This window comes from Felis catus, chromosome D1 (genome assembly GCF_018350175.1).
Source record: "Felis catus isolate Fca126 chromosome D1, F.catus_Fca126_mat1.0, whole genome shotgun sequence".
Lineage (NCBI taxonomy): Eukaryota > Metazoa > Chordata > Mammalia > Carnivora > Felidae > Felis > Felis catus.
The window spans coordinates 9,004,697-9,021,260 of NC_058377.1; the positions used below are offsets into that span (position 1 = coordinate 9,004,697).

General features: G+C 39.4%; 1 long non-coding RNA gene across 9 annotated transcripts in view; it reads left to right on the forward strand.

Moving 5' to 3' along the window:
- The window catches only part of LOC111556558, a 415,573-nt gene that overhangs the window by 30,847 nt on the left and 368,162 nt on the right, over nucleotides 1–16,564 (forward strand). For all 9 annotated transcript variants that reach the window (XR_006585899.1, XR_006585905.1, XR_006585900.1 and 6 more), the window contains exon 2: nucleotides 15,991–16,113. This is a non-coding gene — a long non-coding RNA (uncharacterized LOC111556558). The remainder of the gene's footprint in view (nucleotides 1–15,990; nucleotides 16,114–16,564) is intronic.

Consider the following 16,564-nt stretch of genomic DNA (forward strand, 5'->3'; position numbering starts at 1 on the left):
GAACGTATCCTCTACCACGATAAATGTGTTGAAAGGACAGTCAGGGCCTTTGCCCTAGAGCCAGCTACTGGAAATCTCCCTGTAAGTAAGATGCTGGCCCCTTAATAAGTCCTCTCTGAATATGATTATTTAAATGGTTCCTTATGGGCTTCCTTAATCTTATTCCTCAAGTTATAAGAGACCTTGTAAAATAGCCTGCTATTGTCCAGATTTGCCATATTTTTGACACTATGGCTACATATTCCTTTAAAAAATTTAATAGGTATATTTAGAAATATTTACCCAATAATTAGTGAGTATATATGGTTGATTCTTGTTATCGGTGGTAGTTATGGTCTATAATGTCCCAACAGCTCTTTTTTTCCATTTAAAAAATATAGATCGAAATAAAATTGACATACAATATTATATTAGGTTTCAGGTATGCAACATATTGATTTGACAATTTTATACATTACTCACTGATCACCACGAAAGTGTTGTCACCATCTGTCACCATAAAATATTATTGATTATATTCCCTATGCTGTACTTTTCATCTCTATGACTTATTTATGTTATAACTGGAAGTTTTTACCTATGAAAACCCTGTATCTATTTTGCCCCTACCCACCTACCCTCAGCAACACTTAATTAGTGAATACTGGAATCATTGGTCCAGGGAGAAATACAAGGATAAGTTCCTGTAAGCCTCTGATCTGACATTTTTATCATGATCAGAGGCTTACAATGATCAACAATACATAACCTTATTTTATGTGTATTCTTTTTAAAGACACCTTATTTAATGTAAGCTGTTGACTCATTAACACTAAGCTCAATGCCAAAAGCACTCTAACTTGTCTCATGCATGTGTTTGTCTCATGCATGTGTTTTCTCCATAAGGCACATGACAGCTTTCTTGTACTTAGAGACTCCACACGGTACTTTGGCACTATGGTCAGAGGCCATGTTAGAGAGAAGGATCGCCCTCAAAATGCACAAAAATACAAAAATGTGACACTAAATAGATTGTGAAAAGGACACTTCTTGAGAGATTGCGAGCTGAAACAAAAAGGCAGGGTGTCACCTTGTTTGACCTCAATTGAGAACATGCACATTGGGAAATTCCCATTTTTCACTGCTATGTGAGTATCCATAAATGAATGCAAAAGCACCGTTAGTATTGAATTTGGCATTCCAAATAAAATTTTAGTGAGTAGGTGAATTCACCAATATGAAATCTACAAATAATTAAGATCAACTATGTTTTTCTTAAGCACACAACAAGAATTTACAAATATTGAGCACATTCCAGGCAAAAAAAAAAAAAAAAAAAAAGGCACCAAAAACCAAACAACAAACCTGAACTATCAAGGGATCATGTTCACCAATTATATTATGTGTCTACAGTATAATTGAAGTATAAGCTAACCTTTCCCCCAAAAAACTTAGAAAATACTTAGAACTAAATAGTAATGAAAATAATATGATTCAAAATGTGGGGGATATAGGTAAAAAAGTGGGTATAGAGAATTTTATAGTTTTAAATGCTTTTATCAAAAAAAGAAGAAAGTGAAATTTAATGAGCTAAGGATAAAATTTAAGTTAGAAAAGGAACAACAGAATTAATCTAAATAAAATAAAAGCAATGAGATAACAAAAGCAGAAACTTAAAAACAGAAAATAAATATATCATCATTTAGATCAATATAGCCAAAAATTAATAGGCACAACTTTGGTGAAAGTGATCATGAAAAAGGTAATACAAACTCTTAGGAATGAAAAGTGCTCATAATACAATACAACAGACTTAGGTAGAGAATAATATATTTACATTTTGCCCATAAAATTTAAACATATACAAAATGGATATACTCCTTAAGGAGAAATAGAAAACCTAAATAGTCCTATAATTTTAAAAAAATCCATCAGGGGACTCCTGGGTAGCTCAGTTGGTTAAGCGTCTGACTCTTGGTTTCTTCTCAGGTCATGATCGCACAGGTTTGTGGGTTTGAGCCCTGGGTAGAACTCCACCCTGACAGTGTGGGGCATACTTGGGATTTTCTCTCCTTTACTCTCTGCCCCTTCCCCATTCATGTTTGCTCTCTCTCTCTCTCTCAAAATAAATAAATAAACTTAAAAAAAATTCCATCAGTAATCAATAGCCTTCCTAGGATAAAAACATTTTGTAATGATTTTATGAGAGTTCCATCAAACTCTAAGGAACAGATTATTTTAGTCTTACACAAAGTCTTCAAAACAATGGGAAAAATAAACAATAGGAAAAAAATTTCCAACTCATTTTATAATATTAAATAACCTGTAAAAAAATATTACATAACCAGAGCACCTGGGTGGCTCAGTAGGTTAAGTGTCTGATGTTGGCTCAGTTCATGATCTCATGGTTCAGGAGTTCAAGCCCTGCATCAGGCTGTGTGCTGACAGCTCAGAGCCTAGAGCCTGCTTCAGATTCTGTGTCTCCCTTTCTCTCTGGCCCTCCCCCACTTGTGCTCTGTCTCTCTCTCTCTGTCTCTCAAAAATAAATGAACATTAAAAAAAGTTTTAAAAATATTACATAACCTTTATAACAGTAATAATCAAATCTAGACAAAGAATAAATAAAATTAAATTAAATGCCTATAAGTAAATAAATAAAACACTAATCCACTTTATTTCCCCTTTAGAAAATTAGAGTGCTATTTACCTTTACTTCTTATAGCTGCTAAAACTCCTTCTCTACTTTAGAGTTCACTAGTATGGGCAGTGATTTTGCCTGCAAAATTTCTGACTTCCCTGGTTTTAATCCACTAGGGAACTTGAACTCACTGGGAGTAGGCACATTATTTCCTACAATCTCTGTATCTACCTCACCCATTTTATTCTATCCTTTTCAAATGGAGATAATTTTCCCTGAAAAGGCAAAAGTAAAACAGAAATCATGCTCTATATATTTTTTGTTATCCATTAACATTACACCATCATTCTTAAGTTAATGCCTGGAATTATTATTATTATTATTAATAACCCATAACTTAATAAATTCCAAAGTGTGATCACATACTTGGCAGGGAATAGTTGTTGCAATTTAGCAAAGAAATATCCTGGATAAAACTTGAACCAAAACCAAGTAGGACAGATGGTTTCATTCATTTATTCAACGGCTATTTATTGATCGTCTGTTATATGTCAGGAATTATGCTAGGCACTATGGACAAAAAGTTATATGGTTCTGACCTAGGAGAGCTCAAAATTTAGGAGGTGAGAAGGGTGGGGGAAATGGGGATTTGGAGAGATGGGATAATCATTAGGCATTTCATTTCATTTCATTTCATTTCATTTTTTATTTTTTGAGAGACAGAGAGAGAGCATGAGCTGGGGAGGGGCAGAGTGAGAGGAAGAGAATCTTAAGCAGGCTGAACACTGAGCCTGGAGCCTGACACGGGGCTCCATCTCATGACTGGGAGATCATGACCTAAGCCAAAATCAAGAGTTGGATGCTTAACTGACTGAGCCACCCAGGCACCCCCTATTAGGCATTTTAATACTAGAAAAGAGGTGGTGATTGTCAGGAGTCAGAATGAACCATGAAAAAGGATTTATTTTCCTTCTCTGATAATGTTATTGAACTAGTAGAGCAGGGAGTACTATACAGGGAGTAAATGTCTCTTGACTTTAACAAAACACTCTAGGGGCACCTGGGCGGCTCAGTTGGTTGAATGGCCAACTTTAGCTCAGGTCACCATCTTGTAGTTTGTGAGCCCCGCATAGGGCTCTGTGCTGACAGCTCAGAGCCTGGAGCCTGCTTTGAATTCTGTGTCTCCCTCTCTCTCTGCCCCTTCCCTGCTCTGTTTCTCTCTCTCTCTCTCTCTCTCTCTCTCTCTCTCTCTCTCTCTCTCTCTCAAAAATAATAAACAACATTAAATAAAGTTAACAAAACACCATAGTTTGTTACCCAATATGGCACCTCAGTTACATATTCTGGTGAGCAAAACTGGAAAACATGGACTGAATGATCCCACAGTGAGGTAAAACTTATAATTGGTTGCATTTCAAAAGGGTGATTAATAACTAGGTATTAACATGAAAGGGTATCTTTCATGGTGCCATGGGGCTCTGTACATGACTTTGTCCTCTTCAATAAATCTAGTGAAGATATGGAAGGTATGCTCATTGAATCTACCAAGGACAAAAATGGGAGGGAGAGTGAGGGCATGCAATGATACTTAGCTTTAAACCCATCCAAAAGAGTTGGAATAATATATTTAAAGCAGATGAAATATTATGCAGAAGAAAAAAACACATAAAAATTTGATTGCATACTATAGGAAGGAGAAGACTTGAATAAGCAATGATTCCTATGACAAAATCCAGTAGGTTTAGTTGACCACAAGCTCAATTTTAGCCAGTGATTGTATGGCTTGTAAAAAGTTAATACATTTGTATGCTACACTAGAAAAGTATACCATGAAAATATGGTTGTACATACTGCTAATTATTTGTTTAGTGTTTCTTCTGCTAGATTGTGAAATATTTAAATTTAGGGATTGTAAATTGTTTATTTACATATTCCTAGGATTTAGCTCGGTTCTTGGAATATACTGAATGTTGAGGAAATAACTGTTGAATGACTAATGAATAATAATTATGTGTAGAGACTGCCCTAAACATTTTAATGTAATTACCTCATTTTATCCTCCCAATGTACCTATTGAAGGAAGTATTATTATTTCCACTTCATAGATGAGGCCTCAAAAGTGGTTTATGAAATAGGGAGCCTAGAGAAGCAAAATACACAAAAACTTTCAAAATCTCAACATAGAAAATAGTTTCAAACTTCTCTTTTCAGGGATTTTTCACAGGTCACATGCCTGTGAGTGGCAGAACCGAGAGCTGAGTCCCTGAAGTTTAGCTCTTAAGGTTCGGTTCTTAACCTTTCTGCTTTACTGTAGTGTCTACATAATAATATGCGATTGGACTGCACAGCTTAGAGCATAAGGTCCAAGGGTTAATGGGGATTCTCGTCCTTCCCTTCTTCCTTTTTCCCTCCTCTTTTCTTCCCTCATTTTGCTTACCCTTTTATCAAAAAGATTTAAATGGGCTTATAAAAATAAATGTAACAAAATGAAAAAAAAAAAAGCAGACATTCCAACTAAGAGAAAATAAGGGTAGATAAATAAGTTGAAGCCATGATAAGGTTAGTACACAAAACACTTATAGTGAGGTCGCATCTCCATGAAATTCTTTGTGACTCCCTGACTATATTTATAGCCCCTTTCTTTCACCTTCTAGTGCATTTGTCTACATGGTGCATTTGGCACTTTATAATGGACTTCTAATAATTTTGTGGGTATAACTTACCCCCTCAGTAAGACTGTATACATCTTGAGGTAAGGGCCTGGTCATATTATCTTTAATATTGTTTTGGCCACAAATAGAATGCTACATTTATAGTAGATTCTGTAGAAGCAACTACTGAATTAAAAGAACTTTCCGTTATTGGGGTTAGTGCCTACTTCTGGACTTTTCCCAAATCCTGGTTTCCTTTCTTTCTCTTTCTGCCTTTCTAGAACCCCACAGTGCTCCTGCAAAAAGCAATGCTCTTTGTATTTCGACCCTAATAGTTTGACCTACCACTTATGTGTCTGTTGCCACCTGTAGCTTGTGATCTATTTTTGGACATTATTTGTGTTCATATTCCACTCTGAAGTTAGTTCCTAGTAAATCATAGAATTCACTATATAAATATGGGAAGGAAGGAAAGAGGAAAAGTGGAGAGGAAGGATTCTTTTTTTCCTTTTGTCCATTTGCTTGCTCATCATCACCAGAAAGATGGTAGGAGAAAACACTTCAGTGACAAAACTGCATCTGGAAAGAGTCGTAATGAGGGGGAAATGGTTGAAATTACTGTCATCATGAGATTTTGGAACTTGAGTCTTTTGCTTTCCCATGCCCCGTTTCTGTGTTTCTGTGAATGAAGAGCCTAGCAATTAAGAGGACGAAACCGTACTATTTGGATTCAAATGCTAGCACCACTATTGCATAGCTGTACGACCTTGGGCAGGGCATTGATTTCTCTGTGCCCCAACCTCATCATATATAAAAATGGGTTTAATAAAAATACCAACCTCATAGTGCTGTAGTATGAATTAACTAAGTATGTGTAACCAGAAATAATTTAGGATGGTGCCTGGCACATATCTAGTACTGTGGAAGTGTTTGTTATTATTGTGATCCCTGTTTTTGAAAGATTGAATTTCTTGTCTTGTAAGTTTGGAATGCCAGCTACTACTAAAGTATCAATTTCCCTGCTAGTACTGGAAGACTCCAGGACTCGCTTTCAGCCAGGGCATTTGGTACTTCCTAGAGCAACGCTGGCTACAAAAAGCAATGCTCGTAGAAGATAATGAAGTACCGGATGATTGCAAAGTCAAGAATGTCTAGCCCCCAGAAACACCCAAAGAAACTTGGTTTCTATTTGTCCTACGCTCGAGAGCATAACTGGCATGACACAGGCAAAGGTCCAACTAATGGGTGGCCCAGTGCAGGGAGAGGAGATCCTGGGGAAGGGAGCATGTCCCACAGAACACCCTGACTCGGCTGTGATGTTCCTGACAGCTGGACTTAGAAGCTGTCTCCAGGATGTGAATCCAAGTTCAGAAATATTTTAAATTAAAAGAGATCGAGCAGAGGCAACTGAAGCCATGCTTCATTTTTATTCTTATCACAACAGCTTAACTTGGTGTAGTCTTTTGAAGTTTGCAAATAGTCTTTCCAATACATTCTCTAATGAACTACCCCCTTAGCCTTGCTGCTCAAGCTACTCACCTGTGAGGAATAAAGGCCAGATATCTTCATTAAAAGTTCATAACATTAAAGTAAGTATTAAGGGGAAGATACAAATGCACTTATTACCTCCAAAGTTATTTCCAATCTTTCTCCTCCTACAGTTTTTCTTAAAGAGATAGCACCCTGAGTCTAGAAGTAGAGAAACAAATTTGGGCAAATGGGATTAGTGAAAGGGTCATCTCTGCAGTCATCTAGGTAAGAAGAGGAGTAGTGACAGGAGAAACCTGGCTCAAATGTTTTAATTTGCCTATACACCCTCAGCCTGTACAGAAGGTCATGGCAGATACAACTCTTCCAATCCTATGGTTTGCTGCTTCAACTCCATCCAAACTCTTGTTTGGAATCCGGTTCAGATTCGCACTTGCCCAAACTGCCCAGCTGTGCTCAATCCAGATAATCTGAGTAGGAGGTGGTAGTTGAGGGGCAAATAGCGCAGTTAAATTTAGTTCAACATATATTTATTGAGCTCCTTATAATATGAATTACGTGAATGTGCTAATCTGTACAAATGAACTAGGTTCAGGGTTAGAGACTCAAAGAAATTAATCAAAGGTATTCCTGCCTTCAAGGAGCTCACAATTTAATGAGATAGACTTACATAAAACTATCAGGGCTAGACTGCGGGGTGTCTAATAGGAGACATATTAAATAAAACGAGCTATGAGCGCACAGAAGAAAGTGGTCATTTTTTATGGCGAAGACAAATGCCCTGGAATACAATATCTCATTTAATCCTGTGAAATCCTTAATGTGGAAACTGATTATCTTCATTTGAGAGATGGAATAAGTAACTGAACCTGAGGCCAGTTGCCCAAAGTTATGCAGGAAATAAGACAGCAAACTTAGATTAGAACTCAGGTCTCCAGAAGCTAACGCTTGTATTCTCTTCAGCATGTTTCGCTGATTATCGTAATGTGATTAGGGACCTGAAACTCCCCTGTAGGACTCCTGGGCCCCCACATATTCCATGGGGAGCCAATACCCTGTCCGTAGATGGGTCAGGGCCTACCCTGATGTTATGGTGAGCAGTGTAACATCTCAGTGGACTAGTACAGGTGGATTACCAAAGGCTATGTGAGGGAAATATGTATCCATAATTGGAACATACCTGATGAGAAAGAGGCAGAGAATCCGAGAAATCAGCCCAGGAGTGGGCTCCACTTCCTGCTCTTACACAGCGCTTCTGTATCTGCAACCCCTGGGGAAACCCCCAGCACAGAGGCAGCCTGGGAAGTGATTTTTCTCAGGAACAAAGGCGTACTGCTGAACTGTGACTGTTCCAGAACCATCGTTCTGCAGACTCTTTATTTGCAACACTCACCTTGGGAAGCTAATGCTTCTAAATGATGCCGAGGCAAGCTGCCAGTTGTTTTTGCTTATCATTAATATGTGCTTCTGATCTGGTTGCCATGGTTACAGGAAACTCCAGAGTTGGCTTACACTCAAATCAAGGGTCCCATCTTTTATCCAGGGTGAATGTGGAACTCTGATCCAGCATTCCAGCCTGGTCCCATCCAAACGGGGGCCCACATCCCTGTGTGCTGTAGCATACAAGGGCAGGCGTTTGGGTGAGGGATCCTTATTATTATTTTTTAATGCTTTATGGGGTGCTTTTATAATTAAAAATGCTATTACTCCCTGAAAGGAAAGCAGGATATTTACTCCTAATAGGAGCTTGGGACCTGCCTCAGGTAAGGGCCATTTACCTCCAATGAGCACATTCCCTCTAAAGGGAAAATGAGTGTTCTTTGCATTCCTCCCCCAAACTAATCAGAATTCAACAGAATCACTCTCCTTCATCCCTACATAGTGGGGGATCCCAAGTATCATGATTGGTCTCGACTTTGTCTACCACTACCCAAGGCAGAATCACCAGCCGCCTGTGAAATTACTTCCCATGTTGGCGGGATGACCTTTGGAGCTGCCAGTCTTCAGGAAAGTGCCTGGGGAAGCCTCAGCCCATTCCCCTGATCCGTTGCCTAACTGCCTCTGCCTGTGATAAATGAGGCACTCAGAGGGCACCAGCTAACATACTGTGAGCCTTAAGAGAGGCATATACTTTACGCATCCACAATCAGCTTCCCCCTTCGCCCCTCTGCTCAACCCGCTCACACAGGAAGTTGAAAGTCATTGGTAGGATCACTAACGTATTCCCTGCCCCCTTTCAAATCTGCCCTTGACATTAATTTTTCACCACTTGCGTCTGCACACAAGTGCTGGGTAGCACAGGTAAAGGGGCCAGTTAGAATGGTTCCCGTCCCAGGACCTACCATTGGCTTTTTGGTCACAATAAAAAAAATGCTCTTTCTCATCATACATATTATTCTGATTCATACTGTTTGCAGTGGCTTCATTTTGTTCTTTCTGGAAAGGATTACAGAGAATTCTTTTACTCTGGGTCTTTAAAATAGGAACCCTTTATTCGGCTCCCCTAAAACCCAGGCAGCAGGCAGCGCTGGCAGTCCCCCAGAGCAAATAATGACTCGGTATTTCAATATTCATTCTGAGCACTGTCTATTCCCCCGGGCGGCCAGGCACATGGCCCTCTGGAAATCAAACAGCAATAAAATCCAGTTTGAGCTGGTCAATGTGAAGACATTTCAGGGAATTTGGGTTTGTTTTTTCTACAAGCATAAATCTGACCACACCACTGTCTGTAGCTTCTCCTCGAGGACAACAAGTAAAGTTGCCTATTCAGGGAGGGATCCGACTTACGAAAAAGGGTTCAAATTAACTATGTGCTTGCTTGATAACCAAAATGTTCCCCATAGCCAGAGTCCCCTAAAGGATACCTAAGGAGGAAAGAATAGGTAACAATTCTTTTTCGCTTGCAATTGGCGTACTGGCTTCAGCTGGAGAAAGTTTAATTTAGTGCTTGTGTGGGTGGGCATGTGCAAATTTGCAGAATAACTCACATTAACTGTTTATTTACTTGTCCTTTGGAATTTGGCATGCAGCCTGGCAGCGAGTCACTAGCCAACACTTAGCAAAAGTGGAGAATAAGGAAAGTTTATTTTAGACAACCCTACTGCCTCTTTCTCCTTCGTTCCACATCTGCGGCTTCCCTTCCCCCAGACACCCTGAACTATTGTGTTCTCTCTCTCTCTCTCTCTCTCTCTCTCTCTCAAAATTCGCTCTGGAAAGAATCTGAATAACTCATTTGTTCTAAGTTATGAGACATCATCCCAGTAGGACAATAATGTCCTTTTTATTCAGCAGTATTAGAAAATGAGTCATAAATAAAATATATACATAAATAAAATTTCCAGATAAATGAAAATTATATGTGTTAAGTGCCAATTAAAAGAATTAATTGGCTTGGATAGAAGCATTTAAAAATGCATTGTGTGTATCCCCGTCTTCATATGCTGAGGATATTAGAAATAATAATTGACCAATTGTGCCGCGTTTTACACATTACACAGTGCTTTCACATACATTTCCTCATTGATTTTGACAGTTTTTAAAGGAAGACATTGGGCTCATGTTCATAGTGTGGGAATCATTGTTTCAAGTACAAGTTACTATACTATAATTCATACCACCCTGTGATACGATGATGTATTTCATGCCCATTCATGGGTCAGCATCAGTTGCCTCTTGTTAAGGTCCTCATTTGTTTGCAATGCTTTCTGGGCCTTTGTGTCTCCCACCTCTGCAGAGACACCTCCTATTTCTCATTGCTGGAGAAGCTGTATCTAGCAGTTGGAGCCATCCAACCTGGCTTACTCGTCCCCCTTCAACTAACTGCTTCTAACCTCTTGGGGGCTGGGACGCCAGATGATTAGCCTATTAGAAAAGTGTCTTCAAGTAAGAGCAAACAATCTATCCATTTCTGTCAGCTTGGCTTTCAGAGTGACTTTATTTGCAAGGCTGAGAGCTTTGAAATTCTCCTCTCTCACCACATTTTTTGAGACCACAACCCTATTCTGGTTTTTATATACTTCCTTATGCAGACTGGATCTCATTGTGAGCCAAGCCTATGACACTCTCATTAGGATCCCCACATCTCTTCACTTCTGGGCAAGTCCAGTGATGAGGTTCCTCTGATCCTGCCCTTAGGCTGCTGAACGTTCCCAGAGAAATTTCGGAAAACACGTTGAACAGCACATCAAAATTTTAAAACTTTGTAAAAGTAATATATTATTTATAGACATGTGAAAGACAAATTTTGAAATGGTCTCTTTCCCAATAAAGGAAAGAAATCACTAACCACCTATGATCCTGTTCTCGAAAACGAGCTCTGTTTGCCAGTTTTTTTTCCCCCTCCAGTCCTTTCTCTATGTGTGTAGGTACACACCCATGCGTGCTTGTGTGCATTTAGGTAACACTTTTAATCCTGCATTCTTCTTTTTTCACATATGTGTATATCATGGCATGTTCTCTTGTCATTGTATACCTTTTACAGCTGTCATATTTAATGATTTAGTAATATTTTGTCAAGTGATTATAATCACAAATATTTTCAATGTTCATCATAATTCTATTATTATATATTCAATTTCCTTTATTATGGTTTGTGAAATTGTAAGTAATGGTGCAAAAAAAAACCCTTTTATATGTATACATTTTCTCTTATTAGGATTATTTCCTAATTAATTCCTAGAGTTAGAATTGCTGATCAAATGGCAAGAGCATTTAAAAAACATGAAGTCTCTAGAATCTGAAATCTTTCCTTCTTCATTTCAATTTTTATCTTTTCCTATTAAATATGCTCACTAATCGAGCATTTATCTTGTGTCTACTTTGTGTCGGGTGCTGGAGAGACCAAGAGGAATAACACATGGTCCCTAGCCTCAAGGGATCCTCAGTTCAAAGTGATTCTGTGATCGGTGCCACAGTGAGGTATTTTCTTGGTTTCTGGTGACACAGAGAATGACTAACTCTTGACAGAGGAGGCCAGATGTTTGCATTAAATTTTGAAGAGCGAGAAGCAATTCACCAGGCAAAGGCACAGGTCCCCGAGAAGCATGTTGTGCTCAGAAAACTGCAAGCACTTCATTTTCATTTGAACTTAGTGGGGGACGAAAAAAATAAGAACACCTGCTACAATTTATCGCAAGCTAGGTATCGAGTACTCGCTAAATGTTTTATAGACATCATCTCCATCAGTCTTCACAACAACCTGTGATGTAGGTATTATTAGCCCCCTTTTTGCAGAGAAAGATTACTTAGTCTCTGAATACTGATAAGCGGTGGAATGTGTATTTGAACCCACATCCACCTGACGATACAGCCAGTATCTCTAATCATCATGTTTCACTCTCAGCTGGATGCAAAGGAGAGCATTATGGGAGATGAGGTAAGGAGAGACCAGCTCACAGAGGTCTTTATAATTATGCTAAAAGAGTATGGCTTTTTATTTTTCATGGAGCTGGACTGGTTACTCCCTCTTGTGTGCTCCTGTCAGACCTCTATACCCTTTTCTGCTTGTTTGTGGTGTTTGTTTGCAAGTGTATATCCCATTAACCTGAGATCCTCGGGTGGAAAGCCTATGTCTTCTTTGTCATTGTCTCCTCAGTAACTAGCTCAGTGCCTAGCAAAGTGCAGAGATGAAATCAATGTGAACGAATGATTGAATGGATGTGGGAATTTTTAAGTTTCATCACCGATATGCTGCTGCAGCAGGCTCTTTCTGGCTTGCGGTTACCAATCATTACATTTTCAGAAATTATGTGAACTTGTTAAACACAACAGTTACTAAAAGTTAAAGTATATAAATTTACAACTAAATGCATTATATTACAACAAAAGAAATAAATTGTCAAAACTGAAACTTTTTCATTATTTTACAGTATTTTACTATTTTTTAATGGTTATTTATTTATTTTGAGATAGCATGCGCACCCACACAAGTGGGGGTAGGGGCAGAGAGGGAGGGAGAGAGAATCTTAAGCAGACTATGCACTGTCAGCACAGAGCCCAGAGGGCTTGATCTCATGGGCCACGAGATCATGACCTGAGCCGAAGTCAAGAGTCGGACGTTTCACCAAGTGAGTCACCCAGATAGTTTACTATTATATATGCTACAGTAGTTTACTATTATATGTGCTTTTGAGGTTATTTTATCTATTGCCTCTGAGTGGAAATATTCTATAATGGTGAGCTTCTCTTCCAACTCTACATTCACACTGGTAACTTAAAATTGACCATAGCTCTGACCTCCTCTTCTCTTTTGAAACTCCTCCTTAGCTTTTGTGATATTCACTGTGTCGATGTCCCTCTTTTACTATTCTTCTTTCCTTTGCTTGTTCCTCTCTATCTTCCTGTCTTTTAGAAGTTCTTTCTTCGACCCTCTTAAATTGTATTTTTTGTGATTTCACCTGCTTCTCCGTAGAACTGACTTTCATTTATATCTCCAACCTGAGCTTCACTTTTTGACTCTGAATGCATTCTCCTTTCCAACTTCTGCTGGTATCCTGACCTAGGTATTCTAGAATAAGTCTCAAACTGCACCCATTACATTCCTGAGACAGCCCGCCTGCCCCTGCCCACCCCCCCATGGCCATTCTAATTTCCATGATTGTATTGATGGCAACTCCTTCATTTTTACTTAGTTACCTGGGCTTAAATACCTACAGCTGTCTTTGTTTCCCTCCTCTCATTTCCCCTGACATTTTCCTTAAAATCTTCACCTGATAGTAATCTACCTTAAGTTCTCCTTTCTACTAAATGTTGTACAGTTGGGTTAGCTAGACCACATTTTGCTTTGTACTTCATTTATTTATGCCCTTGTCTTTTATTTCTTAGAGAGTGAGTCTTGTAAAAGACAGGAACTAATTTTTAGGCTTCTTGGTATTCCTTAGAGCATCTAGTAATATTATATATAGTAAATGCTTTATCTTTATTCTTTGAACTTAATTGAGTGAAAGCCTGAGGGAGCTCTCTTATGATTAAATTGTATGGACTTTATGAATATATTTTGGTGCCTTTTTTGACTGATTTCCAGTTCTCTGCTAAAGCTTGCATGATTGAGATTGACAGATAAATAACTTCAAAGTTAGAGTTTGTAAGTACAGTAGGCTGAATAATGCCCTCCCCCAAAGATGTTTACATCCTAATCCCCAGAACCTATGAATATGTTATCTTATGTGGAAAAAGAGCCTTGACAGATGTGATGTTAAGGATCTTGAGATGGGGAGATTATCCCCACACTGGATTATCAGTGCATCCAGTATAATTACAAGAATCCTTATAAGAGGGAGGGAGGAGGGTGAGGGTCAGACAAGGAGATATGATGACAGAAGTAAAAGTTGGGGTAATGTGGAGCCAGGAGCCAAGGAAAGCAGGAATCTTCTAGAAGCTGCAAAAGACAAGGAGATGGATTCTCCCCTAGAGTCTCCAGAAGGAATTCAGATTGGCTGACATCTTGATTTTAATATACAGAGAGTAATTTTGCACTTGAGACCTCAAGTACTGTAAGATAGTAGAGTTGTGTGGTTTTAAGCCTCTATGTTTGTGGTAATTCCTTATGGTAGCAGAAGGAAGTTGATACAGGGGATTTTGCTGGAATGTACATTTTAATATTAGGCAAAGCAAGGAATCAATTCTTTAATGTTTATTTCTGAGAGAGACAGAGACAGAGTGCGAGTGGGGGAGGGCAGAGAGAGGGAGATCCAGACTCCGAAGCAGGCTCCAGGCTCTGAGCTGTCAGCACAGAGCCCTATGCAGGGCTCGAGCTCACAAACTGCGAGCTCATAACCTGAGCCGAAGTTGGACACTTAACCAGCTGAGCCACCCAGGCACCCCAGGAATCAATTCTTAATTGTGGAATTTCAATTATCTGTAAGCTAGTTGGAGGGGGTAGGCTTTGGCTGATACATCGAGAGGTTATGAGGCTGGTTGGCCCCGTGACAAGAGAGTCCTAGTCAAGTGTCCAGGGCAGAAAGTATTCAAGTGTACACATGATGTTCAGATCTGGAAAACACTCGTCTTAACCCCAGGAGTCAAATTAGCCTTCAGAGAATGAGAAATCCAGGAGCCACAAGCTTCCCAGATAGGGCTCTTTACTGTAGAGATGGAGACAGCAGAGACAAAGTGTGTGAAGTTAGCCTACAGTGCAGCTCCCCCATGACCGTTCTGGGAGCAGAGCCCAGGTTGCTTCAGCCCTCGCCAGCATTCTCTCTCTCTTCTTCACCTGAGCCACCATTGGTGAAAAGTTTCACCTTCCATTCTTTAACTGGATTTGAGCTAATGTGACCGTGTGAAGTAGTTATCTTTTGCTGTGTAACACATTACCTCAAAACCTAGTGACTCAAAACACGTTTATTGGTTCTCACCATCCCGTCAGTCAGGAGCTCAGAGGTGGCCTGACCGATTGTGTCTGGCTCATAGTCTCCCACGTTGTAGTTGGGGTGTTGGCTGGGTTTGCAGTCATCTGAGCGTTGAATGGGGCTGGACTATGCACTTCGAAGTTGAAGTTAGTACTGGCTGTTGGTGTAAGGCCTCTGTTCTTTCCAGAGTCTGCTCGAGTATCCTCATAACATGGTGGCAAGCTTCTCCTAGATCATGAAATCCAAGAGAGAGCAACAGGTAAAAGCCTTCCATTTTATAGTCTAGACTCAGAATTTGTCTAGCATGACTTCCACTGTATTTGACTTAATTAGTAGTGATTCACTAAGTCTGGCCTGCGTTCAAGGGATGGAGGATTGGATTCCACCTTTTGGAAGAAGAGTGTTAAAGAATTTTTGGACATATTTCAAGACCACTGCATCACATCTTAAAAATATGATAGCTTAAGCAATTATCAACAAATATATATGACATTTTGCATGTCATGATGTATTTTTATATACACTATCTCAATTAAACCTCACAAATGCTTTGTAAATAAGGTGTTATTATTATTACCTCAATTTTATAGAGAAGGAAAGTGATATTTAGAGACCCGAAGAAGCTTACCAAATCTAATCTTTGTGGCTTCAAAACTAGTCTAGTGCTCTGTTTCATCCTCTCTTTTGACTTTTTGTTTCCCAGTACCAGTGTCCCTAGGAAACAAACACAAGAAGGATATAGAACATGTCCCGGTTTTTCTACATACTTTTGTAGCTAATTAAGAAGAAGCATGCATCAAAATGTAATACTTTCAATGAATGGATCAACATAATTTTGATATTCAGTCCACTTCCCACCTTTACCTTATCTTGTTCTCCTGCCCTTCAGTGAACAGATGTTCCAGTGAGATGGTCATGCAGAATCTTGCAACAGCTTTCAACTACTGGAGACAAGGAGTATGCTTATTAACAGGGCACCGAGGCTTCCTCCCCCAATGCACAGATGTGCCTGGTGAGAAATAGATATTATCGCCATTTTAATTCACGTGGTCACCTGCCTCTCCTTAAAGTCCAGTGACTCTATCAAGGGTGAAGACAGGAAAAGCAATGATTATTGATCATCTGATACATCCCAGATCTGGTGCTAGTTACCGTACGTAGTAGTGAGTTAAGGGTGAGACTTACTTACTTCCATCTATTCCTTCTCATGTCCCAAATTCTAAACAGTGGTGTTCTATTGGGCTTGTTCTATGTACTTCTTTTCTTTATGTGCTCTAACTCGTGGGTGATCTCATCCTCTCTTGGCTTTACATGCCATCCCTATCCTGAAGGCTCCCACATTTATATCAGCAGCTCTCATCTCTCCCCACAAGTCCATGTGCACATACTCAGATGCCTACTGGATATCTCTGTTTGGTGTCTTCAACCTAACCTGTACAAAACAGAACTGTTGATTTCCTTCC